This window comes from Salvelinus alpinus, chromosome 1 (genome assembly GCF_045679555.1).
Source record: "Salvelinus alpinus chromosome 1, SLU_Salpinus.1, whole genome shotgun sequence".
Classification (NCBI taxonomy): Eukaryota; Metazoa; Chordata; class Actinopteri; order Salmoniformes; family Salmonidae; genus Salvelinus; species Salvelinus alpinus.
The window spans coordinates 33609123-33628936 of NC_092086.1; the positions used below are offsets into that span (position 1 = coordinate 33609123).

At 41.7% G+C, this 19814-nt stretch overlaps 1 protein-coding gene and 2 long non-coding RNA genes across 3 annotated transcripts in view; 1 reads left to right on the forward strand and 2 right to left on the reverse strand.

Moving 5' to 3' along the window:
* The window catches only part of ighd (immunoglobulin heavy constant delta), a 252691-nt gene that overhangs the window by 50724 nt on the left and 182153 nt on the right, over positions 1 to 19814 (reverse strand). The window lies entirely within an intron of this gene.
* Positions 9535 to 19452, reverse strand: LOC139574069 (uncharacterized). Its single transcript, XR_011674714.1, has 3 exons — positions 19358 to 19452; positions 19212 to 19265; positions 9535 to 9568 (listed from the first exon to the last, which is right to left on the reverse strand). It is a non-coding gene; the product is annotated as an uncharacterized lncRNA (long non-coding RNA).
* Positions 14275 to 19124, forward strand: LOC139574056 (uncharacterized). The gene is made up of 3 exons (XR_011674703.1): positions 14275 to 14509; positions 14791 to 14898; positions 16043 to 19124. It is a non-coding gene; the product is annotated as an uncharacterized lncRNA (long non-coding RNA).

The following is a 19814-nucleotide window of genomic DNA, read 5'->3' on the forward strand; positions in this document are numbered from 1 at the left end:
ATTTTGATATTACCTTTGTAGGTGCCTTGTGACATACAGTTGAAGTCGGAAGTTTACATACACCTTAGCCAAATACATTTAAACTCAGTTTTTCACAATTCCTGACGTTTAATCCAAGTACAAATTCCCTGTTTTAGGTCAGTTAGGATCACCACTTTATTTAAAAAATGTGAAATGTCAGAATAATAGAGAGAATGATTTATTTCAGCTTTAATTTCATCACATTCCCAGTGGGTCAGAAGTTTACATACACTCAATTAGTATTTGGCAGCATTGCCTTTAAATTGTTTAACTTGGGTCAAATGTTTTGGGTAGCCTTCCACAACCTTCCCACAATAGGTTGGGTGAATTTTGGCCCATTCCTCCTGACAGGGCTGGTGTAACTGAGTCAGGTTTGTAGGTCTCCTTGCTCGCACACGCTTTTTCAGTTCTGCCCACACATTTTCTATAGGATTGAGGTCAGGGCTTTGTGATGGCCACTCCAATACCTTGACTTTGTTGTCCTTAAGCCATTTTGCAACAACTTTGGAAGTATGCTTGGGGTCATTGTCCATTTGGAAGAACCAGTTGCGACCAAGCTTTAACTTCCTGACTGATGTCTTGAGATGTTGCTTCAATATATCCACATTATTTTCCTACCTCATGATGCCATCTATTTTGTGAAGTGCACCAGTCCCTCCTGCAGCAAAGCACCCCCACAACATGATGCTGCCACCCCCGTGCTTCACGGTTGGGATGGTGTTCTTCGGCTTGCATGCCTCCCCCTTTCTCCTCCAAACATAACAATGATAATTGTGGGCAAACAGTTCTATTATTGTTTCATCAGACCAGAGGACATTTCTCCAAAAAGTATGATCTTTGTCCCCATGTGCAGTTGCAACCGTAGTCTGCTTTTTTATGGCGGTTTTGGAGCAGTGGCTTCTTCCCTGCTGAGCGACCTTTCAGGTTATGTCGATATAGGACTCGTTTTACTGTGGATATAGATACTTTTGTACCTATTTCCTCCAGCATCTTCACAAGGTCCTTTGCTGTTGTTCTGGGATTGATTTGCACTTTTCACACCAAAGTACGTTCATCTCCAGGAGACAGAACGCGTCTCCTTCCTGAGCGTACTTGCGTACTATTTTTTGTACAGATGAACATTTGGAAATTGCTCCCAAGGATGAACCAGACTTTTGGAGGTCTACAATTTTTTTTTAAAGTCTTGGCTGATTTCTTTTGATTTTCCCATGATGTCAAGTAAAGAGGCACTGAGTTTGAAGGTAGGCCTTGAAATACATCAACAGGTACACCTCCAATTGACTCAAATGATGTCAATTAGCCTATCAGAAGCTTCTAAAGCCATGACATAATTTTCTGGAATTTTCCAAGCTGTTTAAAGGCACAGTCAACTTAGTGTATGTAAACTTCTGACCCACTGGAATTGTGATATGGTGAGTTATAAGTGAAATAGTCTGTCTGTAAACAATTGTTGGAAAAATTACTTGTGTCATGCACAAAGTAGATGTCCTAACCAACTTGCCAAAACTATAGTTTGTTAACAAGACATTTGTGGAGTGGTTGAAAAACAAGTTTTAATGACTCCAACCTAAGTGTATGTAAACTTCCGACTTCAACTGTAACTAAAGAAAACAACAAGTCTTTTTTTATGTATAACTATGGTATAAGGTCTGTGTAATGCACAGTTGGATATCAGTATTTGATATTTGTAATCAGTGCACTAAATCTGCACCAAATACATTTGTATTGGGCCAGGTTTTGTCTTATAAGCAGTCCGATAAGCAGTCACTTGGCACAGAGTCTGCTGAGGTTTCAGTAGGTATGTGCTGCCATGACCAGCACTTGGGCTGAGGTTTTTGTATTGGTGTATATCACTGTGGCTGCCCCCATACACAATGACACAAACCATTACAAAAACCTGTGTCAAATGCTCCCACAGTAATGTATTTATGTGAAAATGTTTTAATTTGCAGCAAAATTTGACGTTTGTCGAAACATCTATATGTGACAAATAGTTCTACTTTAAAATGTCAATATGATACTTTTTTAAGTCCATCCAATTCAATGTTTTTTCAAATATGATAAAAAAAATCTAGTTTAAAGTTATGAACATAATATTTAAAAAAATGCGATGTGAGAATGTTTAAGTGCAGACAGAATTCAATGGTTGTTCCAAATATGACATAAAAAGGAAAAGCATGAGACCAGCTAGTTTAAGACTATGGATTGTTTAGTCTTAAGATTAAACAGTTGTATTCAACATAGTCATTATATCCAGAATTCAAATAAGGCGTATTCAGAACATTCCAGTATGATCCGTCACTTAATACAGAGTCAGGAGAGGTAACCACTTGTGCTGAGGTTTTTGTACTGGTGTATATCATTGTGGCTCCCAGTGTACACAGTGATACATGCCAGTACAAAAACTCATGCAACATAGTGACACCCTCAAGAAAACCATTTGTTATTTTATCTCCAACATTGACATCATAGTTTTCCCCCAATAAACTTTCATTAACAATCAACTTTAAAAAATCTATCATAATAGAATTGGAAATCATGTTTATGCATAAACTGGTTTTCCACATCATACCAACTTTATGTCCAATTCTCATCAATACATGTTTCTCCTTAATTAACAGATGATAAATATGTTGATAAAACAGTATAATTAAAGATAACTACCTATGAATATATCAAGCATGGTGAACCAAACGTATGAGAAACACACACTATGCTCTTCACCTAGTTTCTCCCCTAATACACACTCTAAACCCAGTGTTAGAGATGGGGTATGGTTTTTGTCATGGGCTGTATCACTGTGGCCGTTATTATGCACTGTGATACATCCCTGTACAAAAACCCCTCTCCTGTCTAGACTGGGAATTTACAACTGTACTGAGGGCGGCTGTGTGAAACATCAGACATCGATGCCCTTTCTCTCAATATCAAAAGGAAGCATCTGTTGTGTTCTGTACAACATTGTTTCTCAACAATTGATTATGAACAGTATGGTTTCAACATCTTTATGGAGGAAACATAAAAGCGTCTCATCAATCATTGATGTAGCCTACCAACTAACCTCAGATGGATCACTTGACATTGCTATACCTGTATATCAGTAGTTGGCGATATAGAATGTTTGTAAATTATGTTACAGTAGAAGGAATACTCTTTGGACTAAGGCAGTACTTGATATGACTATAATAGGAGACTTGGTATTTGATACCTCCTGTAAATAAAGCTATATGTCTGGACAACGTGATAACCATGATTGTTACATCTTAAATGTCAGGATAGACCACCTTTAAAGAGTGCTACTGTATATTTATATGGACAGACATGTCAGAAAAGTATGAAATCAGAAACATAGGACACAATAGTAGAATAGCAACCAATAGTGGAATGGAGAAAATGAAGATGAGAATTTGACCATTCAAATTCATAGCAGTGAAATGCTCTCCCATATGGGTCCAGAGTGTAGTCAGTGTGCAGACAGTACAATCCTGTCAACCCTCATGTCCATGGAGAGGTTTTTGTATTGATGTTTATCACTGTGGCCATTCCCGTACACAGTGACTCACTCCATTACAAAAACCCATGTCACATACAGCCACAGAATCCTCTCAGTTAAACTCACTGAAACCTCCAATGTCTCCATGTGGACAATGTATTTTCCAATCCTGTCATTTACAACAACCATTGAAGCTCAATTCAAGCAAATGTTTTGATCACATGATTTACAGCGTACCGAAAATAGTTGTTCCTCAGTGTATGTCAGTATTAAAGTTTTTAATGATGAGATTTCTTTCTCTGAAGAAAGCCTGAAGAGTATGGACATTTGTTTTAGTTGATAATGTGTTTAAATGTACAAGCACGTTTAGGTTAGCTGCCTATAGACAATCAGAATGTATATGTCTGTGTTCCTTAGGTGTCAGCACTCTCACACTCTGTGCTTGGTAGAGGTGGTAGGTTTTTGTCATGGACTGTATCATTGTGACCCGCTATATGGCACAGTGGTTTAACCCTGTACAAAAACCTCCCCACCACTCTGTGCAAGGCCAAAGATGGAATAAACATGTGCAACTTTTCACAGCAACCATAACATGATCTGTTGATTTTAATGTGATGAACAGTATGTCAAATTATGTTTTACTACTTATTAATAACTATTTTATTAGTTTGGGTTTTCAGCTTTTGCTGTCAGGCATTTTCATCATAACAAGGATTAAAGATCCTTGCTGGGACAGCTTTATAGACAGTGATTAAGTACATTTTTAGTTCTTATTTAAATTAAAAAATACTTTATTTAAAACAAATACATTCTGTTGTCGGAATCCAATAGTTGGAGAAGCTGTTTAAATGTTTTATCTTGTAATTGCATATGAGATGAAGTAGGTAGCCATTTCCACCACAGTGGTTTTTGTTATGGCGTGTAACACTGTGCCCCCGTAGTTATCACGATGACACACACCCATACAAAAACCTCTCCACACACCAGAGACCAGTACATTTATCAGGTACCTTTTATATTTCCCTGGAGTCATCACACATCTCTCTGATTCAATAAATGATCTTATTTTTACCTTGGAAATTTGTCTTTAGCCAGTAGAGTTGATCTTGTCAGATTTTATAATCCAAATGTATATGAAGAAATGCCAATCCATTCTCACCGGCCGTTGTGTCTGACGGACAGTGTGCACAGATGAGCATGATGAATAATACAAATAAAATACAACTTAGAGTGAGTTATGCAGCATCTCTTTAGGTTGTAAAATAAACGTTCTTTGCACTTCAGGAATATGAATGAGAATTTGTAAGAATGTGGAGTGTTACATATTATGGTACAGTATTGGGACGTCATACTGTAGAACAGTGGTACTCTAAGAAGGGCCAGTGACCCCTAGGTGGGCCACAGAGGTATTGCGTGTGCATATGTGGCGTAGTTTTGACTGGGTGGTTTTGGTGCAACTGCCCCAGCAATTTCAGTCACAGTGCCTCTCGAGCACAATAATAAACAGCTGAGTCCTCTGATCTCAGACTCTTGGCCTCTAAGAACGGGGTGCTTGTAGAGACGTCCTCAGTCAGTGTGAACTGGCCTTTCAGGGATTCTGAGTAGACTGGAGCATCTGTTGAACCAGAGTTAACTCTCCCAATCCACTCCAGAGCTTTGCCTGGTTTCTGCCTTATCCAGTGCATGTAGTAGTCTGTCATATCAAACCCAAAGATTTTACTGGACAATTTAACAGTTTCACCTGAGAAGGTGACTGATCCATCTCATCACAGCAAACTCCTGCAAACATTACGGCAGTCAATCAATAAATTATTAATTCAACAAATGTAACTTTCCTGGTGAAAATGTACTGACTTCATACTCACCCAATATTCATGTTAGTGTAAAAAAGAACTGTCACGATCGTCGTATGGTGGAAGAGAGGAGGACCAAAGCGCAGCGTGGTTAGAATACATTCTCCTATTTATTTAAGCGAAAACGAAGAACACTATACAAACTAATCAAAACAAATAAACGACGACCGTGACGCTATAGAAACAATGTGCTAACATGCAACATAGACATAGACATAGACATAGACAATAACCCACGAACTACCCAATGAATATGGCTGCCTAAATATGGTTCCCAATCAGAGACAACGATAGACAGCTGTCTCTAATTGAGAACCAATCTAGGCAACCATAGACATACATACACCTAGACTAGGGACTGCCCCATAAACATACAAAACCCCTAGACAATACAAAACACATATAGTGGGGCAAAAAAGTATTTAGTCAGCCACCAATTGTGCAAGTTCTCCCACTTAAAAAGATGAGAGAGGCCTGTAATTTTCATCATAGGTACACTTCAACTATGACAGACAAAATGAGAAAGAAAAATCCCGAAAATCACATTGTAGGATTTTTAATGAATTTATTTGCAAATTATGGTGGAAAATAAGTATTTGGTCACCTACAAACAAGCAATATTTTCTGTCTCTCACAGACCTGTAACTTCTCGTCTGCCCAGCGCCGTCTGAGATGTCCGTCTGCCCAGCGCCGCCTGCGCTGCCCGTCTGCCGCCCAGACTTTTTTTTCTCATTTTGTCTGTCATAGTTGAAGTGTACCTATGATGAAAATTACAGGCCTTTCTCATCGTTTTAAGTGGGAGAACTTGCACAATTGGTGGCTGACTAAATACTTTTTTGCCCCACTGTACATCTCCCATGTCACACCCTGACCTAACTAAAATAATAAAGAAAACAAAGATAACTAAGGCCAGTGCGTGACAGTACCCCCCCCCCCCCCCCCCCAAAGGTGCGGACTCCGGCCGCAAAACCTGACACAGAAGGGGAGGGTCCGGGATGGCCTTCTTACGGCGGCGGCTCGGGTGCGGGACGTGGACCCCACTCCACCATAGTTAATACCCGCTTTGGTGGCGCCTCTGGAGCGAGGACCCTTACAGCGAGTCCCGGACTAAAGACCATCCTAGAGGGCGCCACTGGACGGAGGGGCAGCTCCGGACAGAGGGGCAGCTCCGGACAGAGGGGCAGCTCCGGACAGAGGGGCGGCTCCGGACTGAGGGGCAGCTCCGGACTGAGGGGCAGCTCCGGACTGGCGGGCGGCTCCGGCAGCTCCTGACTGGCGGGCGGCTGTGGCGGCTCCTGACTGGCGGGCGGCTCTGGCGGCTCCTGATTGGCGGGCGGCTCTGGCGGCTCCTGACTGGCGGGCGGCTCTGGCGGCTCCTGACTGGCGCGCGGCTCTGGCGGCTCCTGACTGGCGGGCGGCTCTGGCGGCTCCTGACTGGCGGGCGGCTCTGGCGGCTCCTGACTGACGGGCGGCTCTGGCGGCTCCTGACTGGCGGAGCCATTACACAATGCTACATAGGATATTTTTCCATCTTATCCATTATTTCATTCTATATTCAAAAAGAGTGATATTGAATAGCACTAGAGATCAAATCAAAGTTGCCATAACACCTGAAATGTCACACCCTGATCTGTTTCACCTGTCTTTGTGATTGTCTCCACCCCCCCCTCCAGGTGTCGCCCATCTTCCCCATTATCTCCTGTGTATTTATACCTGTGTTTTCTCACTGTCTGTGCCAGTTAGTCTTGTTTGTTCAAGCCTCCCCAAACTACCCTCGGCCAAGGAGAAGTCCCAGCTTATGGTGCAGCACGTCTTCCGGATCCAACCCTTCGCTGCCTAGGATTGAACAAACAAGATGAAATGTCACAGACAGACAGAAAACACAGGTATAAATACACAGGGGATAATGGGGAAGATGGGCGACACCTGGAGGGGGGGTGGAGACAATCACAAAGACAGGTGAAACAGATCAGGGTGTGACATGAAAATCGTATATGCGACCAATAAACTTTGATTTGATCTCCAGCACTATTCAACATCATTTTCTCAGAATAACACTTACTGTATTATATGTAGCAGAGATGAGGGCCAGTCTCTTATTACGGTAAAAAATACTTCTGTCACGCCCTGGCCTTAGTATTCTTTGTTTTCTTTATGTTTTTTAGTTAGGTCAGGGTGTGACATGGGGAATGTATGTGTTTTTGTAGTGTCTAGTGTAGTTGTCTAGTTATGTCTATGGCTGCCTAGACTGGTTCTCAATTAGAGGCAGCTGTGGTTCATTTGTCTCTGATTGAGAGCCATATTTAAGGCAGTCATAGGCATTGGGGTTTTGTGGGTAATTGTCTGTGTCTATGTTGCATGTTTGCACTTAGTCTTTGATAGCTTCACGTTCGTCTGTTTGTTGTTTTGTTTCGTTGTCCTTCTTCTAATAAAGAGAAGATGTATTTTCCACACGCTGCGCCTTGGTCCTCTCTCTCTTCACTAGACGATCGTGACAACTTCCTTCATGGTGTGACTTCAGATTTCCACTAGATGATAATGTTTAGCTGGTTTACAAGAGCTGCTATTCTCAAGCTCCCTGTAGTTAGCAGAAGTAGCCTCATGCGCTGAATACAAGTGTTGCTGTGGACAGCAGCTCTGATGCCCTGGCAGCCTGCTAGTCTCCAGTAGCAATTACACACATAGAAAGTGACCTGTATTGAAGTCAGTGGTTCCCAACATTTTTTTTACGTGGTACACCTTGATGGGATATAAAATTCTGCGGCACACCTAAAACTTCCTTATTGATTTATTTAGTGGTAATAACCTCTCTCATCTGATCCATACTGCAAATAGTTTATTTTCTGTGACAAATGTTTTCTATCGATGAAATAGGGTTTGTTTGAAATATTTTTCAGTTTTTTACTCATGATGGTGAATTTGTGTGTACCCCTTTTAATAAGGGATGACAGTCACTTCAAATGGATTGTGATATGTGTATTGCTGATTTCATTTTGTGTTTTTGTTTTCGTACAAATTTCCCCAGCTTGGGATACTGGAGTGTTGAATTCTGCGAGGGATTTGGGTGCAAACTTCAAAATCTGGTAACTCTTCCGAGAGGTCGCCAGTAGAATAAGGTTAAACTACTGCAATGCTCTACTTTCCAGCTCATCGGATAAAGCACTAAATAAACTTCAGTTAGTGCTAAATACGGCTGCTAGAATCCTGACTAGAACCCCAAAATGTGATAATATTACTCCAATGCTAGCCTCCCTACACTGGCTTCCTGTTAAGACAAGGGCTGATTTCAAGGTTTTACTGCTAACCTACAAAGCATTACATGGGCTTGCTCCTACCTATCTTTCCGTTTTGGTCCTGCCGTACATACCTACACGTACGCTACGGTCACAAGACGCAGGCCTCCTATTGTCCCTAGAGTTTCTAAGCAAACAGCTGGAGGCAGGGCTTTCTCCTATAGATCTCCATTTTTATGGAATGGTCTGCCTACCCATGTGAGAGACGCAGACTTGGTCTCAACCTTTAAGTCTTTACTGAAGACTCATCTCTTCAGTAGGTCCTATGATTGAGTGTAGTCTGGCCCAGGAGTGTGAAGGTGAACGGAAAAGCACTGGAGCAACGAACCGCCCTTGCTGTCTCTGCCTGGCCGGTTCCCCTCTCTCCACTGGGATTCTCTGCCTCTAACCCTATTACAGGGGCTGAGTCACTGGCTTACTGGTGCTCTTCCATGCCGTCCCTAGGAGGGGTGCGTCACTTGAGTGGGTTGAGTCACTGACGTGGTCTTCCTGTCTGGGTTGGCGCCCCCCCCCCACCCCCCTTGGGTTGAGCCGTGAGCCTTGTCCCAGGATGGTAATATGGTGGTTGAAGATATCCCTCTAGTGGTGTGGGGGCTGTGCTTTGGCAAAGTGGGTGGGGTTATATCCTGTCTGTTTGGCCCTGTTTGGGGGTATCATCGGATGGGGCCACAGTATCTCCTGGCCCCTCCTGTTTCAGCCTCCAGTATTTATGCTGCAGTAGTTTGTGTCGGGGGGCTAGGGTCAGTCTGTTATATCTGGAGTATTTCTCCTGTCTTATCCGGTGTCCTGTGTGAATTTAAGTATGCTCTCTCTAATTCTCTCTTTCTCTCTTTCTCTCTTTCATTCTTTCTTTCTTTCTTTCTTTCTTTCTCTGTCTCTCTCGGAGGACCTGAGCCCTAGGACCATGCCTCAGGACAACCTGGCATGATGACTCCTTGCTGTCCCCAGTCCACCTGGCCGTGCTGCTGCTCCAGTTTCAACTGTTCTGCCTGCGGCTATGGATTCCTGACCTGTTCACCGGACGTGCTACCTGTCCCATACCTGCTGTTATCAACTCTCTAGAGACAGCACGAGCGGTAGAGATACTCTCAATGATCAGCTATGAAAAGCCAACTGACTTTTACTCCTGAAGTGCTGACTTGTTGCACCCTCGACAACTACTGTGATTATTATTATTTGACCATGCTGGTCATTTATGAACATTTGAACATCTTGGCCATGTTCTGTTATAATCTCCACCCGGCACAGCCAGAAGAGGACTGGCCACCCCTCATAGCCTGGTTCCTCTCTAGGTTTCTTCCTAGGTTTTGGTCTGTCTAGGGACTTTTTCCTAGCCACCGTGCTTCTACACCTGCATTGCTTGCGGTTTGAGGTTTTAGGCTGGGTTTCTGTACAGCACTATCAGCTGATGTAAGAAGGGCTATATAAATACATTTGATTTGATAAGGGAGTATGGACTAATTTAGAAAATGTTTTTTAACAATATAACAATGTAACAATATGTTTTTGTGCTTTTTGACATTAGTCGTAGAGATGTTATTTGGAAATGGTTAATGTAATTATGCGTCATATAGTCAATGCTTGTCTGGATTTCAGAAACAGAAATGAAATGTACTAAACTGTTGTTTTTATCTGTACTTTTTTGAGGTTATCATGGAAGGTGACGTCAGATCGTGTCTTAACGCATGGTAGGAATAATTTGACCACAAATAGAGTGTGTAAACCTCAAAACCCTCCCTAACCGGCTGAAGAAAGAGCGACAAAGGCGTGCAATGAGAGACAGTGACTTTTACCACTTGTTACGCACGCCTCTGTGAAGAGGGAAAGCAACACCCTGCTGCAACTCAACTCCCCGCGAAGTGAAATAGGTATGGGACTGTAGGTGCGAGAAAGGACGACAAAAGGCAGAATTGACCGTTTACTAGGATTTTATTCCTTTACATGGTAATATGGGGAAAAGGGGCTGGACGGAACCAAAGCAAAGAAAGTAAATATCAAACCTCCCCCTCTCCTATCTAACCTGCCTACCCACTACTTACCTAACTTAGCACCACCTGGTGCACTAACCAAAATACAGGGGGTGGTCCGCCCAGGTCTTACCTAGTGTGCCTAGACAGTGAATATACTACGGGTATATGTATGCCCACGGGCCTCTTGCCTAAGCACTCCCTAGGTGCCTTCCCCTCCCCCCCTGGGAACAAATGAAACAGAATATCAAACAATACTCAAACAAACTAAGAAACAAAAGACATCAAATAAGCTCTATCTGAGCAACATTCTCACACAGTACATACCAACTGCTCCCAGCAACAACTAACACAGTACATACCAACTGCTCCCAGCAACAACTAACACAGTACATACCAACTGCTCCCAGCAACAACTAACACAGTACATACCAACTGCTCCCAGCAACAACTAACACAGTACATACCAACTGCTCCCAGCAACAACTAACACAGTACATACCAACTGCTCCCAGCAACAACTAACACAGTACATACCAACTGCTCCCAGCAACAACTAACACAGTACATACCAACTGCTTCCAGCAACAACTAACACAGTACATACCAACTGCTCCCAGCAACAACTAACACAGTACATACCAACTGCTCCCAGCAACAACTAACACAGTACATACCAACTGCTCCCAGCAACAACTAACACAGTACATACCAACTGCTCCCAGCAACAACTAACACAGTACATACCAACTGCTCCCAGTAACAACTAACACAGTACATACCAACTGCTCCCAGCAACAACTAACACAGTACATACCAACTGCTCCCAGCAACAACTAACACAGTACATACCAACTGCTCCCAGTAACAACTAACACAGCACATACCAACGACCAACATGCTATAACCCTCAGCCATCAACCTCCTCTCTCAGCAATGATCTATATCACGTTCAATCTCTCCAGCAATGATCTATATCACATTCTATCTCTCCAGCAATGATCTATATCACATTCTATCTCTCCAGCAATGATCTATATCACATTCTATCTCTCCAGCAATGATCTATATCACATTCAATCTCTCCAGCAATGATCTATATCACATTCTATCTCTCCAGCAATGATCTATATCACATTCTATCTTTCCAGCAATGATCTATATCACATTCAATCTCCCCAGCAATGATCTATATAACATTCAATCTCTCCAGCAATGATCTATATAACATTCAATCTCTCCAGCAATGATCTATATAACATTCAATCTCTCCAGCAATGATCTATATAACATTCAATCTCTCCAGCAATGATCTATATAACATTCAATCTCTCCAGCAATGATCTATATCACATTCAATCTCTCCAGCAATGATCTATATCACATTCAATCTCTCCAGCAATGATCTATATAACATTCAATCTCTCCAGCAATGATCTATATAACATTCAATCTCTCCAGCAATGATCTATATAACATTCAATCTCTCCAGCAATGATCTATATAACATTCAATCTCTCCAGCAATGATCTATATAACATTCAATCTCTCCAGCAATGATCTATATCACATTCAATCTCTCCAGCAATAATCTATATAACATTCAATCTCTCCAGCAATGATCTATATCACATTCAATCTCTCCAGCAATGATCTATATCACATTCAATCTCTCTCAGCAATGATCTATATAACATTCAATCTCTCCAGCAATGATCTATATCACATTCAATCTCTCCAGCAATGATCTATATCACATTCAATCTATCTCAGCAATGATCTATATCACATTCAATCTCTCCAGCAATGATCTATATCACATTCAATCTCTCCAGCAATGATCTATATCACATTCAATCTCTCCAGCAATGATCTATATCACATTCAATCTCTCCAGCAATGATCTATATCACATTCAATCTCTCCAGCAATGATCTCAGCCTACAATGATCTCAGCCTACAATGATCTAAGCCGGCCAATGATCTAAGCCTGCCAATGATCTAGTTCTGCCTATGATCTCTCCCTTCTGAACAACAGAACACTGGCTTTATTAGCTTCAGAAGACATTGGTAATTAGAGACAGCTGCGTCTTGACGAGGGGGCGGGGCCGTAGTGCTGAGAGCGCGTGTGGAGTGAGCGTGGAGTAAAGAGAATGGCTCAGGTGAGAGACTTGTGTATGAGGGAGAAACGGAAGTATCTAATTGGATATTAAAATCGGGACATTATATAGGGCCATGAAATGTGACAGGCAAATGTTACGTTACATTGTGCAGTTGGGAAAATGAACTGTAAACAATATCTGGAGAAGACATGCTAGAATGATAAGTGCCGGGTGAAGGAAAGGGGGGGGGGGTGGTATACAACCTGCTAATTATTTAGACTAAGATTGCATTGAGATACTGATCTTTCGTTACCAGGCCACTCGTGACAGGAAAACAGGGTCAAAGGGAAGCTGTAATGAGAAGAGTTATGACCAGCAATAAAAGGTTGTTTCTAAATGTATGTTCTAACAGGGATGATGTGTGCTAAATTGAGAAGCTGGAATTCAAGTCCTAGACTCAAAGAAAGCACTAACGACTGTCATTCTAAATTTGGGTTGTATCATTTGTAAAATGTTTTATTTGTGATTGGGATACAGCGTGAGAGAATTGCTACAGAACGATGAGTGGTGGGGGCGCTGCTAAAATTGATTTGGCCGAGAGAGTCTCCAGAAACCTTACCTCTAAGTGTCAACCTGAGAGGAGGTGGTTTGTTGGGGGAATCACTGAATGATAGCTTGGGACGATCATGAAAGTTTTTTGTTCTCTTTTGTTTTACCCTGTATTCAGAATGTTTATGTTACATCGCATCAATGGGTGGTGCTAAGTTATTAAACATACTTTTTTTCTCTTTCCTTTTCAACTCAATATGTTTTTAGGTTTCGTGGAACATAATGGTGTTCATTGTTCCAGAGGGAATGATGTATATTGACTAACTGGTGTGAGAATGTGTTAGTATGTTTCTAACTGCAGAAAATGCATTAGGAGTAGTATCGTGTGTTATGGGTTAGATGTAATGATAGAGGAGTATCATTCCCAGAGACTGTACACTGTTACAGGAGATAGCTCATAGGCGAGGGAGGACACCTAACTGTACACAATATGGGGATTTAGTTCAATATTACACATACCTAGATCATGGTGAGAGTAGAAGAGATATTGGTGGCATTTCAGACACTATGGTAAACTTTCAGGACACCTGTGACTCAGAGTTTTGTTAGGTTGGATATTATTCCCAACTCATACATTTTCCTCCAATTTCTAACAGCCGGCGAACATTTGACAGATGACATGCAGGAGTTATTCTCACGGCAGTCCCTGTAGGGACCGTAACTGAAGGAGCAGTACTAGTAGCGAAGGATGCTATATTGATAGCATGGAATTGGACTACTGCGCAAATGAGGGGTATTGTGTGACTATTGTCATGGGCCATGTTGGTAGTAGCAGGGGTTACTTTAGTAGCATTGTTGGGATATCAGTTTGAGGACTCATGCCACATGAATTGGTAACAGATAACTGGGGGACCAATGGGAGGACAGGGGATGTGATTATTCAAATGTCACAAATTTGTGATCTTGACATAGGTGGAGAATTTATGTTGTCAGGAAATGACCCATGTGTTGCAGTGTGTATATCCTCAGGTGAAAGCAGAGATAACCAAAGGCACGGGCTGAATTCTGGAGATTGATTGTACATCAAGAGACACCAGGTGGGGGTGTTGGGACATCGTTGGTTCGGGCCACACACACTACTCCTTACAGTACCTGCAGCGGTAAAAATCATCATGTCTCTCCTTGGGGGGTGCATAGTTCTCATGTGAAGTGAGGTCCAACTGCATAATGGGTGAGTGAAGACACCATGACAGAGGAAGCAGAGCGAGAGAGAGAGAGAGAGACTAGATTCCACTATAAGACATGCAGATGGGTTGGGTCTGGGAGCAACTTTAAACATCATAGTTGGGTTGGGGTTTAGCTGCTTTATTGATTAATGCATCATATGATAGAGGATAGAGGGGTCATTGTACTCTGAACAAAATGTTGAAGGCATTGATGTGAAAGCATATACAGAGCTGAGTTACCTCAAGAGGATGTAATGTTGATTAGGGATATCCACTTGCATATCAGGTGACATGCCTATCAGGTGAAACGGAGGAGATGGGGAACAAAGTGAAAATGACACGACTTGGGAACACCTCTCGGGACCTGGGGCTGAAAGAGGAAGACTGGGCGAAAGTATGAGGAAGCATTTTTAGAGCTTTCATTTTTGTGGAATCCAGAAAGTGAGAAAGTGGAGAAACAAAAATTGCATTTTGGAATGGCATTTTGTTGTGTGATGAGAGATGTAAATAAAATTGTGTATGATGTGATTATAGAACAGAGGCCATGAGTCTCTGAGTTTGTAAACCTCACGGTGAATGTTTGTTATCATTGTTTGTTCCATTTGTTCATTTTTTAATTCATGTTTTGTTATCATTTGTTATCATTAATTCATATATGATTGTCCTTTTATTAGTAATTTCCAAGTTTATATAAATTGAACATTAGGACGCTATTGTTCAAGAGGAAGGACAGTTGGATTCTAAACTTTGAACATTGAGATATTAAAGACATGATAGATCAGACACATAGTACTGTATATAAAGGAATGAGATCTGTAGAAAGACAGAGTGGCTGTGGAATGTGCTGGGTGGACGGTAGGAGATCACAGGATTGCTATAGGGGAGCGGATGGACATCTGTGGATTAGGCGACGGAGGGGTTGTCAGGTCAGATCCCCTGAAGGGAGTAATAAGGGTTTATTACCCTATTACCCTCTTCCTGTGGAACTATAAGATGTAAGGATTAGAGAGAAGGAGTGTCTAAAGTGGGATATATATACCTGTGATGGTGAGAAATGTTTTTTTTGTCTGAATACAGCTGTGTCAACCCTTTAGGAAGAATTAAACTTGGGTTAGCTTCTCTAGTGTCCGTGAGTTATTTACTCTGAAAAAAAAGAACCTAACAATATAATATATAATCACAAGTTCCAACCTCACAAGTTCCCAAACTGTGGATCCTCTAATTAAGATGACATGATAAGAGCTTCAGTATGCCGGCCTCTACAGTATAACCCCTCTCCCCTTTACCCTCCATCAATGAAAACCCACCCTCTGGTCCAATGCTAATTTCACCTATCCCCTCTCTTCCTTTCACTCCCTCTACCTCTCCCTATAAAAGAACTCTGTATTAGTATGTCCCTCTGAGTCCTGGAGAGTAAAGAACCACACCCACCACTTCAGCTTCAACACTAACCATGTTCCCTCCATCTCTACTGCTGTATTGACTTTAATGTAACTATGAAATGTTTTTAATCATGTTCATTCTACTCTCTTTCACAGGTTTACAGAGTTCTGAACTCAGCCAGCCTCTATGACTGTTCAGCCAGGTCAACCACTGACCATCTCCTGTAAGGTCTCAAATTCTGTTACTAGCTCTAGTGCAAATTGGATTAGACAGCCTGAATGGAAAACACGGGAGTGGATTGGATATACTGTATCAGTAATGGTGGAAGCATAGCTTATAAATATTAACTTAAAATAAAGTTCAGCATCACTGGAGCCACTTCCAGCAACACATTGTTTTTAAAAGGACAGAGTCTGCAGACTGAAGACACAGCTGTGTATTATTGTGCTCACTACCACAGTGATACAAACCACCAACAGACCTGTACTAAAATTCACTCACCCATTAAACAGTAGGAGTTCTATGTAACTACCAGGAGGGGGCGATATTAACCTTCTTAATAAAATAAGGCCAAATCCAGTCATGGAATGATGAATTTAGTTTACTACTACTTTATAGTTACTACTACTTTATGCTATTTTGATATGATATTAAATTATGAGAATAGACATAAATACATGTATGCACAATATACTCTAAACCTCCAAACCATGTTTCATACCTTTGAGACAATGAGCTCCATGTTTACTGTCTCAGTGAGCAGCAGGTAGCCTAGCATTGGGCCAGTAACCGAAAGTCCGCTGATTTGAATTCCTGAGTCGACTGGGTGAAAACTCTGTCGATATGCCCTTGAGCAAGGCACTTACCCCAAATTGTAAGTCGCTCTGGATTTTTCACCCAGTCGACTCAGGAATTAAAATCAGCAAACTTTTGGTTACTGGCCCAACGCTCTCAACCGCTAGGCTACCTGCTGCTCACTGAGACAGTCAACATGGAGCTCATTGTCTCAAAGGTATGAAACATGGTTTTCCATAAAAAATACACATCCTTAATTGTTGACCCTCTTAATCAAAACATAAGTGCTTCACTATGCCCACTGCTACAGTATACCCCCCAGATCTTTATATCAATGCAAACCCACCCTCTGGCCCTTTCCCTACTTTAACAATGTCTAACAAGACAAGAGCATCTCCCACCAGTTCAGCTTCAACACAAACCATGTTCCTTCCATGTCTGCTGCTGCCACTTTGACAACATCTGTGATTTCTTTCAACAGGTGTTCATGGTCAGACACTGACTGAGTCTTAACCAGTTGTTAATAAGCCTGGAGAATCACACAAACTGACCTGTACAGTGAAGAGGGTTAAACCAAGGCCGCATACCTTTTAAAGGGTTAATAATTTATGTTATGATAAACTGTAAGGTCTCCTCTTCTAGGAGACCTCTGTTGTGTATTAAAATCTGTTTTTGAGTGTTGTGCCCTTCAGACACTATCAGAAGAAGGAAATCTACAGTATGTTCATACTCCTCCTGTCTGGGCCCCACCGTGGTTATCTGTTTTTCTGAGAACACAAGGCTACCTGTCAGAGGATGCTTGGACTTGTTCACCTTGTTATGACCCTATACTTGTGATGAAAGGTCAAGTTTCGGTCAAACCCACTTCTGAGCTTTTAATTCCAAACAAGATGGTTGCTGCTGTCAGGGGGAGGTTAGATTTATTAAAATGTTGTTGCCAGGGAAACTCACGTAAGGAGGACTGGGAGAGGCTGTATGAGTTACAGGATGTCTTAGACATTTTGCAGAACATGGGGAGAGCTATCATATACTGTATTATGTACCAACTTCTGCCTAAAATTGTATTACTAAAGGAGTATTTTAATACTTAAACAAAGAGTCTTTGTTTCCTTTCCATTACTAATGTATGTTTGATAATTATATAGAACTGATCATTTGTTGAAGAAATTGACCAACACTTTGGCGAGCTTGCCAGGAGCGACTGACCATTGATCCACGTGCAAGCGCTACAAAATTATAGGGTAAGCAGACGCATGTTATATCTAAAGTCTGTAATTTGCTATAACACGTTGTGGTTAATGAGTCATTCTGGCAAGTAAGTGGCGCCTCGCTGTTAAATTTATACAAACCTAAATTTCTCTGTAATAGTGGAATAATTGCAAGTGTGAAATTGTTGTTACACAACCCGTGGGAGGAAGCACAGACCACCTAGGTGGAAATAAGTTATAAATTCCTGGGTTAAATGTTTATTGTGATGAGACTTGGTGATAGGACTTAGGGTGAAATTCCAAGTATAATCACCAATTGTTGTGATAGAGTTAAGGGATTGAATATTTTTCTGATAAGGTATTCTGGAATTGTACTATGTATTTTGTAATTATTCTATGTATCATGTCTTCTGTGTGGTATGACTGGATGGTGGGACATTAAATCAGGAGTTAGTTATTAACAATATAATGCCCGTGTATTTGAATTAACTGAGTGGACATTCGGATCAGATGCTGGAAGAGTTGCCTGTGGGGATATAAACCTTAATGCATTCACCCTTGCTGTATTAGGAAATAGACCTACCTGTGTGTTACTGACCCATGTTATTTTAAAAATAAATCGTTTTGAAGTAACTTTTTCTCCCTTGGAAGGAGAAGATTATCACAGAGATACCAGGATTGTTGTGGAGGTTACACCAAAGTTTACACCAGCCATAAATCATCTTGAACCCTTTACTATTTCGTGGTTGCTCCATTGAGGACGATTATTTTACACCACCCATACATTCCATGGTATTCAGTTGTCATTTACTTATCACCCTGCTTGTCACGCCCTGAACTTAGAGATCCTTTAAATTCTCTATTTGGTAGGTCAGGGTGTGACTAGGGTGAGAAATCTATGTTTATATTTCTTTGTTGGCCGAGTGTGGTTCCCAATCAGAGGCAGCTGTCTATCGTTGTCTCTGATTGGGGATCATACTTAGGCAGCCCTTTTTCCCACCTTCAGTTGTGGGATCTTGTCTTTTGTGTTGCATGTGTTTGCACTCCTAGCTTTACGTTCGTTGTATTGTTTATTGTTTTTTGGTGGAACATTTAAAATTAAAGAAAATGTACGCCTACCACGCTGCACCTTGGTCCAATCATTATGTCGATCGTAACACTGCTTTAAATGCGAGTTAAGGGATAGACTATACACATATAGGGTTATTTTGCATTATTTTACAGTTGAAGTCGGAAGTTTACATACACTTAAGTTGGGGGTTGAAGATATCCCTCTATTGGTGTGAGAGGGATATCCTCTAGGACCATGCCTCAGGACTACCTGGCATGATGACTCCAGTTTCAACTGTTCTGCCTGCGGCTATGGAACCCTGACCTGTTCACCGGACGTGCTACCTGTCCCCAGTCCACCTGACTGTGCTGCTGCTCCAGTTTCAACTGTTCTGCCTGCGGCTATGGAACCCTGACCTGTTCACCGGACGTGCTACCTGTCCCAGACCTGCTGTTTTCAACTCTCTAGAGACAGCAGGAGCGGTAGAGATACTCTCAATGATCGGCTATGAAAAGCCAACTGACTCTTACTCCTGAAGTGCTGACTTGTTGCACCCTCGACAACTACTGTGATTATTATTATTTGACCATGCTGGTCATATATGAACATTAGAACATCTTGGCCATGTTCTGTTATAATCTCCACCCGGCACAGCCAGAAGAGGACTGGCCACCCCTCATAGCCTGGTTCCTCTCTAGGTTTCTTCCTAGGTTTTGGCCTTTCTAGGGAGTTTTTCCGAGCCATGGTGCTTCTACACCTGCATTGCTTGCTGTTTGGGGTTCTAGGCTGGGTTTCTGTACAGCACTTTGAGATATCAGCTGATGTAAGAAGGGCTATATAAATACATTTGATTTGATTTGACTTAGTTGGAGT